This window comes from Dendrobates tinctorius, unplaced genomic scaffold (assembly GCF_039654945.1).
Source record: "Dendrobates tinctorius isolate UK_male_01 unplaced genomic scaffold, ASM3965494v1 ptg000040l, whole genome shotgun sequence".
In the NCBI taxonomy this organism is placed as follows: domain Eukaryota; kingdom Metazoa; phylum Chordata; class Amphibia; order Anura; family Dendrobatidae; genus Dendrobates; species Dendrobates tinctorius.
In genome coordinates, this window is record NW_027361708.1 from 15,864,164 (window position 1) to 15,886,238 (window position 22,075).

Below are 22,075 nucleotides of genomic sequence, written 5' to 3' on the forward strand. Positions count from 1 at the left end.
AGCCACCGTGCCGCCCTATGATTTGGAAACTAGGCTGTGTGCACACGTAGCGATTTTTAAGCGTTTTTGCCGCGATTTTTGGCGCGAAAACGTTTAAAAATCGTGTACAGAACGCCCCCCATGCATTCCTATGGCATTCCGCACATGCTGTGTTATTGCTGCACTTTTTTCCGCGGCGGAATCGCATCACGGAAAAAATCGCAGCATGATCATTCTTTTGTGCGGAATCGCAAAGAATTGCCGCGATTCCGCACCCATAGGAATGCATGAGAATCGCTTACTTCCCGCATGTGGCTATGCCCACCATGCGGGAAGTTAAGCGTCTCATGTGCGGTTGATACCCACGGTGTGGAGGAGAGGAGACTGTCCTCCAGGTCCTGGGTACCATACCCCTGTAAAAAAAAAGAATAAAAAATCGGGGTATATTTACCTTCCGGTGTCTCGCGCTGCATTCCCGGCCTAGCGTTCCCAGTAATGCCTTGCGGCAAGGCCCTGTAATGACGTAGTCTCGCGAGATCGCTATAGCAACGCGAGACTACGTCTACAGGTCTCGCAAGGCATCAGTGGGAACGCTGAGGCCTGGGAATGCAGCGCGGGACGCCGGAAGGTAAATATACCCCGATTTTTTTTATTTTTTTTAGCATTTTAACACTATGTTTGACGAGTGTGACCAACCTGTAAATCACTTTCCAAGCGATGCTTCAAATCGCTTGGAAAGTGCTTGAATATCGCACGCCAAAATCGCGATCATAATCGCGGTAAAAATCGCGGTGAAATCGCGCGGAAAAAAACGTGCGATTTCTGGGAAGGAGTCCGGTTTTTGGTGTGCGTTTTAACACGCACCGTGGGCACATAGCCTAAGGCTACTTTCACACATCCAGTTTGTGCCGTCAGGCACAATCCGGCATGTGTGTAAAAAAACGGATCCTTTTTTTGTTTACCGCCGGATGCGTTTTTTGTCATTGAGAAGCACATGCGCCGGATTGCGCCGCATGTGCTTCCGTTTGTTCCGGTTTTTACCGGATCCGGCAGAATTCTCCCGTCCGGCGGCCGGACAGGACGCATGCAGCGTTTTTTTGTCCGGCGCAAAAAGCCGGACATGGCCGGATGCGGCCCTCCCGGCTCTGCGGGACAATGTTACTCTATGGCACATTTCGGCCGCCGGATCACGCTTACACCTGATCCGGCCGCCGCATGCACCATTTGACCGTGTGCGCATGCCTGGAGCGCTCTCTCCCCCCCTCCTCACCGGCGCCTTCTTTACAGCATCCGGCGCCGTATACCTTTCCGATCCCTGCGTTCCCAGCCGCATCCGGCTCTCCTTCTTTTCACCGCACCATACCGGATTTGCAACGCCGGATGTGTGAAAGAGGCCTTAGAAGAGTCCGGTCTTGAGCACCGTCCTGTCCGAGGATGCAATAGCAGCAGCACTAGTGATACCAGACACAGGTTCTGGGGCGGCAGCACTAGTGATACCAGACACAGGTTCTGGGGCGGCAGCACTAGTGATACCAGACACAGGTTCTGGGGCGGCAGCACTAGTGATACCAGACACAGGTTCTGGGGCGGCAGCACTAGTGATACCAGACACAGGTTCTGGGCGCAGCAGCACTAGTGATACCAGACACAGGTTCTGGGGCGGCAGCACTAGTGATACTAGACACAGGTTCTGGGGCGGCAGCACTAGTGATACTAGACATAAGTTCTGGGGGTGGCAGCACTAGTGATACTAGACATAGGTTCTGGAGCAGCAGCACTAATGATACTAGACATAGGTTCTGGGGCAGCAGCCGGGGTCGGACTGGCCATCTGGCAATTCTGGCAAATGCCAGAAGGGCCTGTCTGGTCATGGGCCGCCTTGTCTGCTACATTGTTAACTGAATCGGTGTTCCCAAGACACCCATACTGTTCAAAGTCGTGACGGAGCACAAAGTCGCTGACTCCGTCACTTACCCCTGCAGGCTACAGGTATCATTAGAAATATTGTCTTGTAGTAAATCTTACTTTCCTCTAACCTGGGTAATATTAATAATATACCCCATCTGGGGCGGCAGCACTAGTGATACCAGGCACAGATTCTGTGGCAGCAGCAATAGTGATACCAGACACAGGTTCTGGGAGCGGCAGCACTAGTGATACCAGACACAGGTTCTGGGGCAGCAGCACTAGTGATGCCAGACACAGGTTCTGGGGGCAGCAGCAGCGCTAGTGATACCAGACACAGGTTCAGGGGGTGGTATCAGCACTAGTGATACCAGACACAGGTTCTGGGGCAGCTGCACTAGTGATACCAGACATAGGTTCTGGGGTCGGCAGCAGCATTAGTGATACCAGACAGAGGTTCTGGGGGTGGCAGCTGCTTTAGTGATTCCAGACACAGATTCAGGGGATGGTAGCAGCACTAGTGATACCAGACTCAGGTTCTGGGGCAGCTACATTATTGATACTAGACACAGGTTCTGGGGGCAACAGCAGCACTAGTAATACCAGACACAGGTTCTGGGGGTGGCAGCAGCACTAGTGATACCAATCATAGGTTCTGGGGTCGGCAGTGACACTAGTGATACCAGACACATTTTCTGGGGCAGCTACATTAGTGATACCAGGTAAAGTCATCTAATCACTTATAACACACAGGGTACAGCATAAAAATAAAACCAATTCTTCACCTCGTATTGATTTGTTTATTCTGCCTCCCAAAGATTGCAAAAAGGCTCGGCTCATATTTATCCTGAGCTCTTACACTGGGGTTTCCGTGTAAATCTCTGAAATACTTGATTCCGAAAGAACCTCTGGCGGTAGATTCCCTATAATGATGCAGATGGAGACACTAGGGATTCCGTCTGGCCTATGATCCACCAGTGTTCATCTTTTTAAGCATGTATAAAAGAGTGGTCAGCCACAGTTATGTGCACCTATGAAAATAAGGACACCGCTGAACAGAGACCAGACGGAGTCCAAAGTAACTCTGCTGTCTCATTATAGTGAATGAATTTCATCTGAATCACACTTGTCAGGGATTTTTATATAAGTGCTCAGCATAGAACACAGGATAAATGTGATACAAAGTGTCATGTAAAATGATCCCAATAAAAGCTTCAACTCAGTCCACAAAAAAAAATCACTCAGGATAGTCATCTGTTAACGTAAATATAGGGGGATTCCACGTTACTGGTAATGCAAAGGCTCTGGAAAAGCAAAATGTCTCACCCCAAAATAAATCTAACGAATTATGCTCTCCCAAATCCAAATGCCCACCCTCCCTTCTGAGCCCCACAGTGTTATGAATGAGTCACCGTAGGAGGCAAAAACAGAGATACTAGCTAAGTCCTGAAAACCAGAGAAATTGGCAGCTATCGGATTGCAGACCTCTGAACCTATCAACAACAACTAGCAGTAGCCGTGGGGGGTTCTTACGGTGCCCTAGACCCCTCGATCACAGCCGGAGAACTACATAGCCTAAAGACAGAAAGGGAAATCTGAACTGCCCCACAGCAGACCCCAAAGCAATAGGCAGCCCCCAACATATAATGACGGTGAAGCAAGATGAAAAAACACTCACACAGATAGAAAGACAGGCTGAGCAAATGATGGGGCCCAAGCTAACTAGATAGGACAGGATAGAAAAGCTGCTGTCTGTAATCCGCCAAAACCCTATCAAAACAAGAGCCAACAGCTGATAGGGAAAAAAGCCCTGAAGACACTGGGCTTCAAAAAGACTATATCAGTACTCAGGTATTTTCTGAAGACAGAGCAAAAAGGAATTCAGCTCACCCCAGCAGGGAATGGCAGAAATCAAGGAAAACAATGCAAAACAAAACCAAAACACAAATGCAAAAATTAGAGCAGAAAACTTAGCTTTTGAGGAGCAGGAATCAGACTGGTCTCCTAGAATCCCTCAGAGAGATCACCAGCAAGGCAGAAGGGCGTCGGCTGCCTTATATCCAGTCAGTAATTCCCGTCACCCAGTCATCATCATCCTGCCCAGGTGCTTGGTAATCAGCTTCACTACCTTCCTTCACCAGAAGAGGGAGTTCATCAGACCTCAATGGTGAAGGGGAAAATGAACTCACAACACCACAGTGTGCGTAAACGACATTTGCGCTCCAAAAGTCAAACAGTGTTCATTCCCCTCTGAGCCCTGCCATGCGCCTACACAGTAGTTTTTCACCACATATAGGGTTTCTGTGTGCTGAGGAGAAATTGCACTATAAATTGTATAGTCCATTCTTTCCTGTTAATCTTGTGAAAATTAAATTTTGCAGCTAAAGGAACATTTTTGTGGTAATTTTTTTTACATTTTCACTGCTCAATGTTGTAAAATTCTGTGAAGCACTTGCAGATTTCAAGGTGCTCACTAGTGATGGGCGAGTATACTTGTTGCTTGGGGGTCCCTCGAGTATTTTAGGCGTGCTCGGAGACTTAGTTTGTGTCGACATAGCTGCATGATTTGTGGCTGCTGGACAGCCTGAATACATGTGGGGGTTGCCAGTTTACTAGGGAATTCCCACACATGTATTCAGGCTGTCTAGCAGCCGCAAATCATGCAACTGCGTCGACAAAAACTAAATTTGAGCACACCAAAGTACTCGGTGGACACCCGAACTTGCTCGGGAAAACACGGGCAACGAGTATACTCGCTCATCACTAGTTCTCCTCACACCTCTAGATACCTTGAGGGGTGTAGCTTTCAAAATTGGGTCACTTGTAGGGGGCTTCCACTGTTTAGGCACATCAGGAGCTCTGGAAACACAACATGGTGTCTGCTTTCGATTACAGCCTATTTTGCTTTCCAAAAGTGAAATGGCGCTCCTTCCTTGCTGAGCCCTGCTGTGTCTCCAAATAGTATTTTTCCACCACAAATGGGGTCTCATCGTAAGAGAAATTGCACAACAATTTTTGGGTTCCATTTTCTCCTGTTACCCTTCTAAAAATGTGAATTTGGGGCTAAAGCAACATTTTTGTGGGAAAAAGTTAAATTTTAATTTTCTTCTTTAGACATTGCTTTTATTCCTGTTAAGCACCTACAGGATTAATAAATTTCTTCAATGTGATTTTTGAGCACCTTCAAGAGTGCATTTTTTTAAAATGTTGTCACTTTTGGTTATTTTCTGCTATATGGACCCCTCAAAGTCACTTCAAACATGATGTGGTCCCTAAAAAAAATGTTTTTGTAAGTTTCGTTAAAAAAATTATGCAAATTGTCTGTTCTTAGATGAAGAGGACTAGAACCCTTTAACGAGCCTTGTAACATGACTTAGGATAAAAGCCAAAACCAGAATCTCAATTTGCAGACACTGTGTTTTGGGGTGCTGCCCCTCATCAGTGCAAAGTGTGAGATCTGGTTTGGCTGGGTGAGAGCCATCTGACCGAAATCCAAGGGTAACGTTTTTGCGGAGAGCGACATGTCAAGCATGCCGAGATGAGGAGACGTTTAAGCCGCAGTGCTCCTCTGGGAAATATGCAAATTGTCTCTTCAGAGAGGAAGAGGACTAGAACTCTAGTGCCACCTATTTATTAACAATTATAACTTCCTAGCAAACAAAATGTTTCAAAAATTATGCTGATATAAAGTAGACACGTGGTAAGTGTTATTTATTAACTATTTTGTGTGACATAACTCTAGTTTGAGCATAAAAATTTAAGTTTGACAATTGCAACATTTTTAACATGTTCTCCAAATTTCCAATATTTTCACAATTAAATGCCAAACATATCGACCTAAATTTGCCACGAACATAAAGTACAATCACAAAATCACTGGGATACGTTGAAGCGTTCAAGAGTGACACTGGTCAGAATTGGAAAATTTGGCCTTGTCATGAACGTAAAAACGGACTGAAGGGTGAAGGGGTTAATGATAATCGTTGCATCGGTGGCATTGGTCATCTTAAGTGGTCTGTGCAAACAGCTGTCTAAGGTTATGTTCACTTGAGGCACTTTTGTTGTGTTTCGTAGAATATTGAACTTATTTCGGAGGGGCTGTTTTAATGTAAAAAAAAATTACTTATTTTCCAATCTTACAAAATGTCATCAAATCTCCAGTATGAGGAGGCTTAAACGCCTTGCGTGCTCCTCTGGGGTGCGTCCTGATTTTTGGCAGCCCTGCCACTCATTGCATAGGCAATAACAGCATAGGAAACCCACTCTAATGCTCGAGTTTCCCATAGACTTACATTGGGCTCGATGCTCGGCTTGGGCACCCGAGCATTCCAATATGCTCGACCCAAGCAACGAGCACCCGAGCATTTTAGTGCTCGCCCATCAATAGTGGAAATGAATACAATTTGTACTGTGATAAAACACTCCGGTATCGCCTTTGCTGGGGTCAAAGGTCACGTGCATTCAGCATGAAACTCAGGCGCAGAGCTGGGATTCGGGTGTAACTGACCCTGGGTCAGGTTTATTAACGGTGAAAGCAATGCAAAAGGAAATAAAACATAAAACAAATCCTTGCCTGTCCGGCACTAACTAAACAGTGGACAACCTAACTACCAACTGGCGGGCTTCTCCCGTCCAGCCAAACCACAGTTGCAGTGGGCACTGCTTCCACTCACGTGTGTCTCTCACACAGACAGGCTCTCTGTGTTCCCAGGCTGAGACCCTCACACAACCACCTGGCATCCTTTTATATCCACCTCCCATTCCATTAGTAAGCAGGTGCGATACTGACCAGACTAGGCCACATAGGAAAGGAATCTGGGCGAGATATACCTGCCCTCATCCACTATTCCCACATGATTCTCACATATCCCCCCCCCTCTGCTCAGACCACTCCGGTCGAGCAATGACACCCGCCAAACAGTGCACTCGGGACAGGGCATCTGCATTTCCCATCTGTACGCCTGGGCGGTGCTCCACCGTAAAAGTGTAGGCCTGCACGGCAAGGAACCACCGGGTCACCCGGCTATTCCGTTCCTTGTTCAAGTGCATCCACTTGAGAGGGGCATGGTCAGTGATCAGCCTGAACTTTCGGCCTACCAGGTAATATTTGAGGGCCTCTAGAGCCCACTTAATGGCGAGGCACTCTTTTTCTACGACTGCATACCTTTGCTCGTGTTTATTCAGCTTCCTGCTGAGATAGAGGACTGGGTGTTCCACTCCGTCCCTCACTTGTGAGAGTACGGCCCCGATACCGGTATCCGAGGCATCCGTTTGTACCACAAACTCGCTGCGGAAGTCTGGAGTCACCAGTACGGGCTGAGAGCAAAGTGCCCGTTTTAGGCCATGGAAGGCTTCTTCAGCCGCTAAACTCCATTTAATCATGACGGAGTCTTTCCCTTTTGTAAGATCCGTCAGGGGGGTAGCGATGGCTGCAAAACTGGGTATGAACCGGCGATAATAGCCGGCGATCCCCAGGAAGGCTTGCACCTGCTTCTTGTTGACAGGTTGTGGCCAGTCCTGAACCGCCTGAATCTTATCAACCTGGGGTTTAACAACACCCCTCCCAATTACATACCCCAAATACCGGGCTTCTTCTAGCCCGATGTGACATTTCTTGGGGTTCGCGGTTAGACCTGCCTCCCACAGGTCGTCAATCACAGCTTGTACTTTCTGGAGATGAGTCTCCCAGTCCAAGCTGTAAATGGTAATGTCGTCCAAATAGGCCGAAGCGTACTGCCTATGTGGCCTCAGGACTCGATCCATCAGTCTCTGGAAGGTCGCCGGTGCTCCGTGCAGTCCAAACGGCATATACACATACTGAAATAGACCTTCTGGGGTAGCAAATGCCGTCTTTTCTCTGGCAGCCTCCGCCAGAGGGATCTGCCAATACCCCTTTGTTAGGTCTAGGGTCGTAATATACCGGGCTTTTCCTAACCGATCTATTAACTCGTCGACCCGGGGCATAGGGTAGGCATCAAATTTTGAGACCGCATTTAGTTTCCTGAAGTCATTGCAGAACCGAATGGTGCCGTCCGGTTTAGGAATTAGCACAATCGGGCTGGACCAAGCACTGTGCGATTCCTCAATGACTCCTAACTCTAACATTGCCTTCACTTCTCGGGAAACGGCTTCACGGCGCGCTTCCGGGATTCGGTAGGGCTTTACGTGAACTGTGACACCAGGTTCCGTTATGACGTCATGTTTCATTAGCGTAGTCTGCCCGGGTTTTTCTGAGAAAAACTTTTGGTTGTGAAGTAGAAACTGCCTGACCTCAGTCTTTTGCCGCTCCGAGAGAGTCTCTGCAACCCGTACCTCCGGTACGGTATGTGAGCAGACGGGACGGGCCAGCTCCGCTGACAAGGCAGACCGATCTTTCCAAGGTTTTATCAGATTTACATGATAAATCTGTTCAGGTTTCCGTTTACCTGCCTGGTATACTTTGTAGTTTACTTCACCAACTCTTTCCTTAATCTCAAAGGGGCCCTGCCACTTTGCCAGGAACTTACTGTCCACCGTGGGGACCAGGATCAACACCCTATCTCCGGGTGCAAACGTACGGATCTTGGCGCCCCTATCATAGATTCTTTTTTGGGCTCCTTGAGCCTGTATCATGTGTTCTTTGACGATAGGCATAACAGCCGCAATACGGTCCTGCATTTGTGTGACATGATCTATCACTGTTTTAAACGGAGTGACCTGACCCTCCCAGGTTTCTTTTGCAACGTCTAACAGTCCGCGAGGAAGTCGGGCGTACAATAACTCGAAAGGCGAGAATCCCGTGGAAGACTGGGGTACTTACCTGATGGCAAAAAGCAAATACGGAAGTAAATAGTCCCAGTTCTTCCCATCCTTGTCTATCACCTTTCTCAGCATCTGCTTCAGAGTTTTATTGAACCGTTCGACCAACCCGTCTGTTTGAGGGTGATACACGGATGTGCGTAACGGTTCAATTTGTAACAATCGGCAAAGCTCCTTCATTACCCTGGACATAAAGGGGGTCCCCTGGTCGGTGAGTATCTGTTTTGGTACACCGACCCGACTAAACACATGCACCAGTTCCTTGGCAATCGTCTTGGTGGCCGTGTTACGCAAAGGGATGGCCTCCGGGTAACGAGTGGCATAATCCAAGATGACCAGGATATGTTGGTGTCCACGTGCAGACCGTGGAAGGGGCCCAACGAAATCCATCCCAATCCTCTCAAACGGGACTTCAATAATAGGGAGGGGTACCAAAGGGCTACAGAACCGGGGCTTAGGTGCAGAGGCTTTGCAGTCAGGACAAGACTCACAATATACACTGATATCGTGATGCATGCCTGGCCAAACAAAACAGTGTAATATCCTTTCGGTGGTTTTCTGGACTCCCAGGTGATCTCCCATCACATGTCCGTGGGCCAGGTCCAGCACCTGCCGCCGGTAGGGTTTTGGCACGACTAATAGTTGCACCGTATCTTCCCCCTTTTTCTCTATCTGATAGAGTAAATCATTCTCCAGAACCATGTAAGGATATGCCAGCCTAGAGCCAGGTTCTACGGGTACCCCATTTATCACTTTTACATTTGTCCTAGCCTGAGAAAGGGTAGGATCCTTTATTTGCTCACTTTGGAAGTCATCTTTCTGAACTTCTAAATCCGGCAAACGGGGAGGTGGACGGCTGTCAGCCTCCTCCTCTTCCCCGGTCCCCTCCGTATCACCCGCCATGACTGAAAACGGGAACTGCAGGTCATTTCCCGCAGACTCTTTCCCCGAGTCTTCCGGGGAGACCTCTTCCCGGGGTTCGGGACCCACACGCGCCCTGGAAGAAGAATCATGTACACTATTACCCGAAGGCATCAACTGATTCTCCCACAATTGCCAGAAGTGGGGAAAATCCCGGCCCAGGATAACATCATGCAATAACGCCGGGATGAGTCCCACTTTATGTTGCACAGACCCATAGGAAGTTGTAATGCATATGACCGTGGTGAGGTACGAACAGGTGTCTCCATGCACACACGTTACAGAGAATTTGTCTGATGGTCCAGTCGGGGCTGACACCAGACTGGCCTTCACCAGAGTCACCACACTTCCCGAGTCTAACAAGGCCACCACATTTTTGCCATCAACAGTTAAATCACACAAATGTTTTTCCACATCTTTTTGACCGGCATTCACACTCACTACCCGTGCAACCATAGACATGCGGTTTTTAGAGTCTGTGACGTCACACTGCATGGGTTCAGTAGTGACCGGACAATTCGTAGCAATATGTCCCATCTCTTGGCAGCGGAAACACCTAACGGGCCCCTTGCTTAGACCATAGTTCGCTACTCACGGCCTCGCAGTGCGGGCAGTCCCGTTTTCCTCCCCCACTGTCTTAGGGATTTTTCCATCTCCCCTACTCCCTGGAACAGTCTTACCGGTTCCACGTGGAGATGATGAAGAACGAGGTGGGGTAGCGTCGTCTCGGAGTCCTTCCGCCACGGAGTAACGTTCAACCAGATCCACCAGTTGATCTGCCGTCGTAGGTTTTCCATGGCTTACCCACTTCCTCAGGGCTGGCGGTAGAGCTCTCAGGTACTTGTCCATGACGACTCTCTAGATTATCTCTGGCGCCGTCAGCACCTCGGGTTGTAGCCACTTCTTCTTCACGTGGATCAGGTCGAACATCTGTGACCGCGGTGGTTTATCCGGCTGATAAGTCCATTGATGCACTCTCTGTGCACGGACAGCGGTCGTCACTCCCAGCCGGGCCAAGATCTCGGCTTTCAATTTGTCAAAGTCCTGCGCGGCTTCAGGCTCTAAGTCATAATAAGCCTTTTGGGCCTCACCGGAAAGAAACGGGGCAATCAGGCCGGCCCATCGTGCCTTCGGCCATTTTTCTCGCACCGCCGTCCGTTCAAACGTGGTCAGGTATGCCTCGACGTCATCTTCGGTCGTCATTTTCTGCCAGTACCGACTCACGTGAATCACTCTCGACTCGGCTTCCAGGTTAAGCTCAGGTAAGCTTGCCAAGCGCTGCGCCACCTGCTGGAGAAGCGAACGATCGGTAACTGTCATGTCCACCAACTCCTTCAGCTGGGCCATCATCACCCGATTAGCTTCTTGCTGGACGGCGGTGGACTGTACCAGCGCTTTCACCACGTCCTCCATGCTCATGCTTGCAACGTGATGCCCGCGTTCTCCACCACAATGTGATAAAACACTCTGGTATCGCCTTTGCTGGGGTCAAAGGTCACGTGCATTCAGCATGAAACTCAGGCGCAGAGCTGGGATTCGGGTGTAACTGACCCTGGGTCAGGTTTATTAACGGTGAAAGCAATGCAAAAGGAAATAAAACATAAAACAAATCCTTGCCTGTCCGGCACTAACTAAACAGTGGACAATCTAACTACCAACTGGCGGGCTTCTCCCGTCCAGCCAAACCACAGTTGCAGTGGGCACTGCTTCCACTCACGTGTGTCTCTCACACAGACAGGCTCTCTGTGTTCCCAGGCTGAGACCCTCACACAACCACCTGGCATCCTTTTATATCCACCTCCCATTCCATTAGTAAGCAGGTGCGATACTGACCAGACTAGGCCACATAGGAAAGGAATCTGGCGAGATATACCTGCCCTCATCCACTATTCCCACATGATTCTCACAGTACTTAGATATTTAGACCTTGGCGCAGGAAGGAATTAGATCTGTGAACAGCTGTTTTCAGAAAGTCATAATAATCTTTTGCTTCCTAAAATTGATTCCCAATATACCAGAACGTAAAATTATTTTCTTCCGTACATCCTGAACTCCAGGAAATCAGTCAAAAACCTTTTAAAAAGGCAATCTTCATTAATACTCTTCTCCAATGCTGCTGTTTGTGACCTTAGCTTTGCTTGCTGCAATAAATTACATACAGAATGTAATACCAGTGTATTTACGCATACAAATTTCATGCCGACGCATGGTGTTTTAGGTTGTTTGGTATCGATATTTATTAGAGTTTCTATTGTTCCGTTACCTAAAATCTTATAAACTCTACATACCAAGTGAACACATAAAATGGACATGTATGTGAATTTGCATCTTTAATAATTAAATATAGGTTTTGAGCAGGTTATACAGGGTTCAAAATCTAAGCTCTGCTACATATGTAGCAGAGAAATATTGACTCTCAGAACCACTGAACCCAGTAAACTAAGAGATACAGCACTAGTGTTGGGGTATCTGTCCCTATCTCATGCAGGAAGGATTCACAAGTATTTATTTATTTTCTCCTTTGGATCAATTTATACCAACAGTGTGCCATGGGAGCAAAATGACCCCACAATATGCTGACCTATATATGGTTAAACTGGAAGTGGAGTTTTTGTCTTGCTTTATAGCATACCTCTTCTACATTGATGATCTTCTAATAATCTGGACAGGCTCAAAATATGATCCTTACACAATAATTTCAACAAGTTCCACCCTCAAGCTTAGGCCTGTTTCACACTTCCGATTTTTGCCGTCAGTCAAAATCCGCCGATTTTAGAAAAAAAACGGATCCGCCAAAAAAGGGGCGGATCCGTTTTTCTCCCCCATTGACTTACATTAGTGCCGGATCTTGACTGACGGTCGTCCGTCCCACCCCTTTTTTTGACGGATCAGCCAAGATTTTAGCGTCTCCCGGGCGGATAAGACGGACCCTGCAACGTTTTTTTTCCTTGACGGTCCGTCAATTTTAAGTGCGCATGCCCGGAAGCTTTACTCCGGAAAGCATTTTAACCCTGAAATGCATTTCCGGGAGCAGCGAAAAATTCTCTCTCTCTTTCCTTCCAGACCGCGGTCGCTTTAAATTTGCTGCACTTTTCATGTTCGGCGGATCCGACCATATTAGCGTCCGCTGACATACGTATGTCACAACAGAGGGGGATCCGTTAATTTTCGTTTTTGGCGGATGTCAGCTGTCCGCCAAAAACGGAAGTGTGAAACAGGCCTTACCCTCAACTTCTCAAAGTCCCATATACATTTTCTGTACACGACCATATACTTCAAAGACAACACTCACAAACATCAGTTTACCATAAGCCCACAGGATGTCTGGCGTATCTTAGATGGAACAGCTTTCATCCAAGACACAAAAAATCCATCATCTACAGTCAAGCTCTGAGGTACATTCGAATCCGTTCAGATAGTGAAGACAGAAAACTACAGAAATGTTATCAAAATTGTCCTGTCATCACCATCAGTGACGGGCACATTCCCCTGTAATACTAAAAAAATTATCAAAATGTAAAACCTGTCCATTTATAATGGCATGAAATTGCTTGTATTAAAAGGTAACTTAAAATCTCAGTGAGACAGAATAGTCTGGGAGTATAAACTCATGACAACCTTTGACACACTCAGTGCAGGAATGAATGTGTCTCATGGATTTATGTCTTTTTACATCAATTAAGGAATTTGCTCCTCAGACCTTGTGGGAGCATCACAACACTGAACCAGACTCCAATCAGAGGACAATAAAACTTTCACATTCCTTATCTATGAATTGTTCCAATATTTATGGCCACAACTGTTTATCACTTTGCCATAATGATACTTCTGCTTCGTGTCACTTGTCTTATCTATTGAACTATTTCTGTGCTGTGTTGTGTATAAATTATGTGATTCTTCAGATTTTGTATTAGTCAATGCCTGATGAAGAGACCTGAGTAGTCTTGAAAGCTTGCAATTTGTTACCATCTTTTCAGTTAGCCATTAAAGGTATCAACCACTGAGAAGTGGAAATGGGGTTTTACACATAGTCTGTGCATGTGTGCTGGTGCTGCAAAAATGTTGATGTTTCAAAGCTTTGTCGGGGCTGGAGAATTATCTAGTCTTGTTTGGAGTTATTCAATTATACTTTTCTAGGTAATTTTCCATGACTGTTGGTAAATAATAAAGCATGATTTTTTTTTTTGCCTTTTTATGCTTTAGTCATGTGTTTTTTTGGTGTGTTTGGTGCCCACATTAATATATTGATGTGTTTTTGTAAGTGCTGTACCTAAAAAGTTCTAATGGCTCCTAACATTTTTAGAAATATATCCATCTGTAAGTAAATGTAATATGTATGACAAAGGCAAACTCTAACATTTAACCAATGTAATTGTAGTGGGTTTGTTCTACGTGAATACTTTACCACTATTTTAAATTTAGTATCCTCATATGTCAATAAAGCATAGTAAAAGTATAGTCGAGGAGCAATTAAAACAGGTTTAAAAAAATAATTCAACCCTTGCGTTCCTTATATTATTTATACATCACTTGAATTTTTCCACCTTCAACCTCAGTAGTCAAAATATTGTTTCCATTAGTAACATCAGACTCTTCCTCACTTTCTCAGGCGGCCCCAATACATTCCCTTCAGTCAGGGCAGTTTTAACATATTGGTGGCCCCAGTGAAAAAGTTTCATTAACTCCCTCCACTGAACATTGTACAATTTTCTTTCGATGGGCATCTAAAGGGGGTTTTACACATAGCGATATCTCTAGCAATATCGCTATAATGTCACCGATTTTGTGACTTTATAGCGATATTGCTAGCGATATCGCTATGTGTGATTCTTACCTATGACCGTCTCCCCCGCTGTCTGTCGCTGATCGCGTGAGATCGGCCTGCTCTATTTCTCGTCGGGCGCTTCTTGCTGGGCTTCCTGTGGCGCCGACAAGCGACGTATGGAGGCGGCCGGGAGGACGTCAGGATTGCCGTGTCTGAAAGGTAAGTATCGTCCGCTGTATCGCTGCTGCATCGCTGTGAGATCTGCCTGTGTGGCAGCTCACTAGCGATCATTTAGCGATGCACCAGCGATCCTGACCGTGTCGTATCGTGGTCAGGATCGCTTGTGCATCGCTAAATGTAAAAGGGCCTTAAGGGGTAAGGTTTCTCCTTGTGAAGAGTGACATGCCAGGTCTTGCACACCAGTATGAGGAGACTTAAACGCCTTGCGTGCTCCTCTTAAATTTGCAAATTGTCTCTTCAGAGAGGAAGAGCACTTGAACTCTAGTGCCACCTACGGGAAGTCGCAATCGTACAAATCAATATCGACCTTTTAGCAAGCATTGCAATATGACTTCAAATAAAAGCCGAATTAGAATCAGTTTACAGACACGGTGTTTCGGGGTGTTGCCCCTCGTACTCATACTTTTGCACTGATGAGGAGCAATACCCTGAAACACCATGTGATGTAGGGACATGTGAAGCTCTATCACCACTGTGGATGTGATATAGGGACATGTAAAGCTCTATCACCACTGTGGATGTGATGCTGTATCATCACTGTGGATGTGATGTGGAGACATATGAAGCTCTATCACCACTGTGGATGTGGTATGGAAACATGTGACCCTTTGTCAACTCTGTGGATGTGATGTGGAGACGTGATGCTCTATCACCACTGTGGATGTGGTGTGGAAACGTGTCACTCTGACACCAATGTGGATGAGATGTGAGGACATGTGAAGCTCTTGCACCACTGTGGATGTGATGCAGAAACATGTGACTCTCTAGCACCACTGTGGATGTGATGTGGAGACATGTGACACTCTTGCACCACTGTGGATGTGATGTGGAGACATGTTATGCTCTAGCACAAGGGTGGGGAACCTCAGGCCCCAGGGCCATTTACGGCCCTCAATGACCTTTTATCAGGCCCCTGAGCAGATTCTCAGAGACCGCATTCTTGGGCAGAGTGCTGTATTTTGATTGCCACAAGCTCATTAATTTCTTCTTGGCCTGTTAGCACACACACCCACTGAACATTGAAGGGCATGCAATGAAAGATTAAGTCATGAAACCAGTGCCAGAGTCAGGATGTACTTTGTGGGCGGAGTTTGTACGGCCCCCGAAGGATGGTATAAATATCCAAATGGCCCTTAGCAGAAAAAAGATTCCCCACCCCTGCTCTAGCACCTGTGGTAAATCGGCTCAATCGACTGCACACGGAGGTAGTCACGGGAACACTGCATCTTTAAAGATGCACTTGGTTTATTAGTTACAGCATAAACCAAGTTTTAAACACAAAATAAACATGGCCCTTTGGGCAAAACAGCAAAGCAAAATGGTAGCACTACGTGCACTCCTTGCATTGGTCGGGGTCAGTCCACTCAGGGTTAGCAATGTCCTTTAACAGGCACCATGTGCACAAACACTTTCCTGGAGTCAGAACCTGAAGACCTACCTCTTCCGACAAGCCTGCAGTTACCACCGATCCACCAAACCGCTGCACGACCTGCTCTACCCTCACCTACTGTATCCTCACCCATCCCTTGTAGATTGTGAGCCCTCGCGGGCAGGGTCCTCTCTCCTCCTGTACCAGTCGTGACTTGTATTGTTTAAGATTACTGTACTTGTATTTTATTATGTACCAGCTGAAGAGCCCGGCGTTGCTACGGTTAGTTATAACAAATTATAATGATTATATCTATATATTTATATAAAGCTGAGTGTAATCAGCCAGAACCACCGGACAACTACCCCTAATATCCCACATCAGCCAGAGCCACCGGACTACTACCCCACATCATCCCGTCAGCCTGGGGTCAGAACCAGAGCGCTGAGTGGAACGGTCCTAACTTCTATACTGGGGATCCCTTTAAGAGAGGCCTGGCATCAGAACCAGAGCAGTGACTTGATTTGCCCTGACTTCCATACCAATGATCCCTTTAATAGAAGCCTGGGGTGAGAATCAGAGTGCTGAGAGATTTACCCTAACTTCCATACCGGAGATCCCTTTAAGAGAGGCCTGGGGTCAGTACCAAAGTGCAGTATGGATTTGCCCTCACTTCCACACCAGGATCCCTTTAATAGGGGCCTGGGGTCAGAACCAGAGAGCTGAGTGGAATTGCCCTAACTTCCATACCAATGATCCCTTTAACCCTTTCATGACCCAGCCTATTTTGACCTTAATGACCTGGACATTTTTTGCAATTCTGACCAGTGTCCCTTTATGAGGTAATAACTCTGGAAGGCTTCAACGGATCCTAGCAATTCTGAGATTGTTTTTTCGTGACATATTGGGCTTTCATGTTAGTGGTAAATTTAGGTCAGTAATTATTGCGTTTATTTGTGGAAAAAAACAGAAATTTGGCGAAAATTTCACAATTTTCAAAATTTGAATTTTTATTCTGTTAAACCAGAGAGTTATGTGACACAAAATAGTTACATAATAACATTTCCCACATGTCTACTTTACATCAGCACAATTTTGGAAACAAATTTTTTTTTGTTAGGAAGTTATAAGGGTTAAAAGTTGACCAGTCATTTATCATTTTTACAACAAAATTTACAAAACCATTTTTTTTAGGGACCACCTCACATTTGAAGACACTTTGAGGGGTCTATATGGCAGTAAATACCCAAAAGTGACACCATTCTAAAAACTGCACCCCTAAAGCTACTCAAAACTACATTCAAGAAGATTATTAACCCTTCAGGTGCTTCACAGGAACTAAAGCAGCGTGGAAGGAAAAAATGGACATTTTAATTTTTCTAACAAAAATTTTCTTTTAGCATCATTTTTTTCATTTTCACATGGGTAACAGGATAAAATGGATCCAAAAATTTGTTTGGCAATTTCTCCTGAGTACACCGATACCTCATATGTGGTCATAAACCACTGTTTGGGTGCACGACAGGTCTCAGAAGTGAAGGAGCGCCATTTGACTTTTTAAATGGAAAATATGCTTTAATATTTAGCGGTTGCCATGTCGCATTTGGAGAGCCCCGTGTGCCTAAACATTGAAGCTCCCCCACAAGTGATCCCATTTTGGAAACTAGACCCCCCAAGGAACTTATCTAGATGTATAGTGATCACTTTGAACCCCCAGGTGCTTCACAGAAGTTTATAACGCAGAGCCGTGAAAATAAAAATTTTTTTTTTTCCTCAAAGGACAGTTTGTCCTGAGTATGCTGGTACCCCATATGTGGGGGGGAACCACTGTTCGGGCACACGTCGGGGCTCAGAAGGGAAGTAGAGACATTTTGAAATGCTGAATTTGATGGAATGGTCTGCGGGCGTCATGTTACATTTGCAGAGCCCCTGATGTGCCTAAACAGTGGAAACCCCACAGAAGTGACCCCATTTTGGAACTAGACCCCCCAAAGAAATTTATGTAGATGCGTGGTGAGCACCTTGAACCCCCAAGTGCTTCACAGAAGTTTATAACGCAGAGCCATGAAAATAAAAAATCATTTTTTTTCCTCAAAAAAAATGATTTTTAGCCCGCAATTTTTTTTTCACAAGGGTAACATGATAAATTGGACCCCAAAAGTTGTTGTCCAGTTTGTCCTGAGTACGCTGGTACCCCATATGTGGGGGGAGACCACTGTTTGGGCACACGTCAGGGCTCGGAATGGAAGTAGTGACGTTTTGAAATGCAGACTTTGATGGAATGGTCTGTGGTCGTCTTTACGTTTGCAGAGCCCCTGTTGTGGCTAAACAGTAGAAACCCCCCACAAGTGACCCCATTTTGGAAACTAGACCTTCCAAGGAACTTATCTAGATGTCTGGTGAGCACTTTGAACCCCCAAGTGCTTCACAGAAGTTTATAACGCAGAGTCGTGAAAATAAAAAAAAATCATTTTTTTTCCACAAAAATAATTTTTTAGCCCCCAATTTTTTATTTTCCCTAGGGTAACTGGAGAAATTAGACCCCAAAAGTTGTTGTGCAATTTTTCCTGAGTACACTGATATCCCATATGTTGGGGTAAACCACTGTTTGGGCACATGTCGAGGCTTGGAAGGGAGGGAGCACCGTTTGACTTTTTGAACGCAAAATTGGCTGGAATCAATGGTGGCACCATGTCGTGTTTGGAGACCCCTGATGTGCCTAAACAGTGGAAACCCTTCAATTCTAACTCCATCCCTAACCCCGACACACCCCTAACCACAACCGTAACCCCAACACATTCCTAATCCCAACCCTAACCATAACCCTAACCCCAACACACAGCTATCCCTAATCCCAACCCTAACCATAACCCTAACCACAAGCCTAACCCTAATCCCAACCCTAACCCCAACACACCCCTAACCCTAATCTTAACCCTAATTCCAACCCTAACCCTAATTCTAACCCTAATTTCAACCCTAACCCTAATTCCACCCTAACCTTAATTGCAACCCTAACCCTAATTCCACCTTAACTCTAATTCCAACCTTAACCTTATTTCCAACCCTGACCCTAATTCTAATCCTAAACCTAATGGAAGAATAAAAATAAAAATATTTTCTTTATTTTTTTAGTTGTGCCTACCTATGGGGGTGATAAAAGGGGGGTTTATTTGCTTTTTATTTTATTTCGATCACTGTGAGAGTTTATCACAGTGATCAAAATGAATGATTGGAATCTGCAGCCGGCAGATTCGAGCGGGCGCACTGCGCATGCGCCCGCCATTTTCCAAGATGGCGGCGCCCATGATCTGGGACCGCGGTACCCCGGGATTGACAGCAACACTGGGAAGGTTCCGGGAGGGGAGGTTATCGGGAGCTGGGGGGAGTGGAGGGAAGGCAGGGGGAGCAGATGATGACAGTGGCGGCAGATCCCCGCTGTCATTCAGTGCCGGGGGGCAGATCGGCTCCGTTAGCCAGTGTGGGTGGGGTCGGTGTCTCCAGCCATGTCCGATGCTACTGCAGCATCAGCCATGGCTGGTTTGTAATATTTCATCAGATTTCATTGATGAAATATTACTATCGCTCTGATTGGCAGTTTCACTTTTAACAGCCAATCAGAGCGATCGTAGCCACATGGGGGTGAAGCCACCACCCCCGTGGTGAAGTACAAAGCCCCCTGTATCTGCGGGTCGGGTGACCTTTCATTGACCCCGGTCACCCGACCCGCAGGGGGGCTTTAAAGTCATGACACAGCATATGCGTCATGGGTCGGATTGGCACCGTCTTTCATGACGCATATGCTGTGTAACAGGTCGGGAAGGGGTTAAGAGAGACTGGGGTCAGAACCAGAACGCTGAGTGAAATTGCCCTAACTTTCATACCGGGGATCCCTTTAAGAGAGCCTGGGATCAGAACCAAAGCGCTGAGTGGATTTGCCCTGACTTCCATACCAATGATCCCTTTAATAGAATCCTTGGGTCAGAATCAGACCACTGAGGGATTTGCCCTTACTTCCTTACAGGAGATCCCATTAAGAGAGCCTGGGGTCAGTACCCCAGAGCATTTGAAGGCAATTGCCCTCACTTCCATACCGGAGATCCCTTTAAGAAAGCCTGGGGTCAGAACCAGATTGCTGAGTGGAATTGCCCTAACTTCCATACCAATGATTACTTTAAGATAGACTGGGGTCAAAACCAGAGCGCTGAGTTGAATTCCCCTAACTTCCATACCGGGGATCCTTTTAAGAGAGCCTGGGATCAGAACCAGAGTGCTGAGTGGATTTGCCCTGACTTCCATACCAATGATCCCTTTAATAGAATCCTGGGGTCAGAATCAGACCACTGAGGGATTTACCCTAACTTCCTTACAGGAGATCCCTTTAAGAGAGCCTGGGGTCAGTACCAGAGCTTTTGAAGGCAATTGCCCTAACTTCCATACCGGGGATCCCTTTTAAGAGAGGTCTGGGGTCAGTACCAAAGTGTAGAGTGGATTTGCCCTCACTTCCGTACCAGGGATCCTTTTAAGAGGGGCCTGGGGTAAGAACCAGAGCGCTTAGTGGAATTGCCCTAACTTCCATACCAATGATCCATTTAAGAGACCCTAGGGTCAAAACCACAGCGCTGAGTGGAACGGTCCTAACTTCCATACCGGGGATCCCTTTAAGAGAGGCCTGGGGTCAAAACCAAAACGCTGGATGGATTTGCCCTGACTTCCATGCCAATGATCCCTTTAATAGAAGCCTGGGGTCAGAAACAGAGCGCTGAGGGATTTGCCCTAACTTCCATATCGGAGATCCCGTTAAGAGGGAAGATGTGCCTATGGGATGGAGGAAGTGTGATGGGTATATAGGCACGGGAGGGGGGGATTCATTTCTGTCATGTGCTCTCTGCTCCTTTCTGGGGGGCAGACAATGGCTGGGAGCTAAAGTTCCCGGGGATGCTAGATTTTTCCCACCAGTTCAGTGTCTGCTGAGGTGCTGTTGTGGAGTGGGAAAGCTGTTGCTCATAGGAACCAATCACAGCTCAGCTTCTTTTAAACAGCTCTGGTGAAATGAAAGATGCTTAGTGATTGGTTGCAAGGAAAACTGTTGCTCATAGCAGCCAATAACAGCATAGCTTCTTTTAAACAGCTTTGGTGAAATGAAAAATGCTTCGTGATTGGTTGGTGATACACACTGTGAGGAAGCGCTGTCATTCAGTTAGGGGATCACTCGCTTGGCAGCCACAGAATCAGATCCGGCACAGGTTTTTCATAACAACATAACAGTCCATGCGGCTTATTAAGCATCATAAACCATGACCAGCAACATAAAGTTCATATAAACGGCGTAGCGTCCATATCAGAGCTTCACTCTGTTAGTAATGTACAACACGCAGGCTTTTCAGCCTCACAATTATATCCCCTGTCAGGGTTTTACATCATGGCTGCTTCTCCATGCTGCAGACATTCATTCCTTCTCCCTGGGAACTCTCAGGCACTTGCAGCCATTAAACACAGCGTCCACACGTGCTATTAGGAAGACAGACATCGCTTTGCATGAGACCTTCCATATGGACCAATCGGGTCCCTGCATTCACCACGTGACCTACCCTGGCCACATTATATGGTCCATAGCCACGCCCACCGGGTCACATGACTATGACCTCATCACAGGTCCTTCAACCACTCACACTCTTTACAACAGTGGGTTTGTAGGTAACTGGCCCGCCCATCTCCCTAGTTACCTGGAGACTTCTCCCTGACACATTAAAGCAGCACCTCAGCAGTATTACTGCTGATCAACACATAAGTCTCCATCTCAAAGCCACCCACTTTGAGATACATAACGGCCATTAAGTATTCTGCCATTCATCCTTTCTCCTGGGACATCCACACAGCGCCCCCTAGCGGACACAGTGGTTACTACACCACATACCTCCCCCCTCTGTTCAAACTTGTGGAGTTGAACACACATTACACTAGGGTCTCGCGACTGGGCACTCAGTACACCTTGCCCCACAGGTCGAGAGAACCGTCTCCATCTGTCATACGGCCTCGTTCCTACGTTAGACCTCCCCCGCCTCCAGCGGTCAGAATCTCGGTCATTGGCTTTGACC

The 22,075-nt window shown here is 46.7% G+C and overlaps 1 protein-coding gene across 1 annotated transcript in view; it reads left to right on the forward strand.

Moving 5' to 3' along the window:
* CUNH10orf53 (chromosome unknown C10orf53 homolog) overlaps window positions 1-22,075 on the forward strand; it is a 70,789-nt gene that overhangs the window by 985 nt on the left and 47,729 nt on the right. The gene's annotated exons all lie outside the window — the stretch shown is intronic.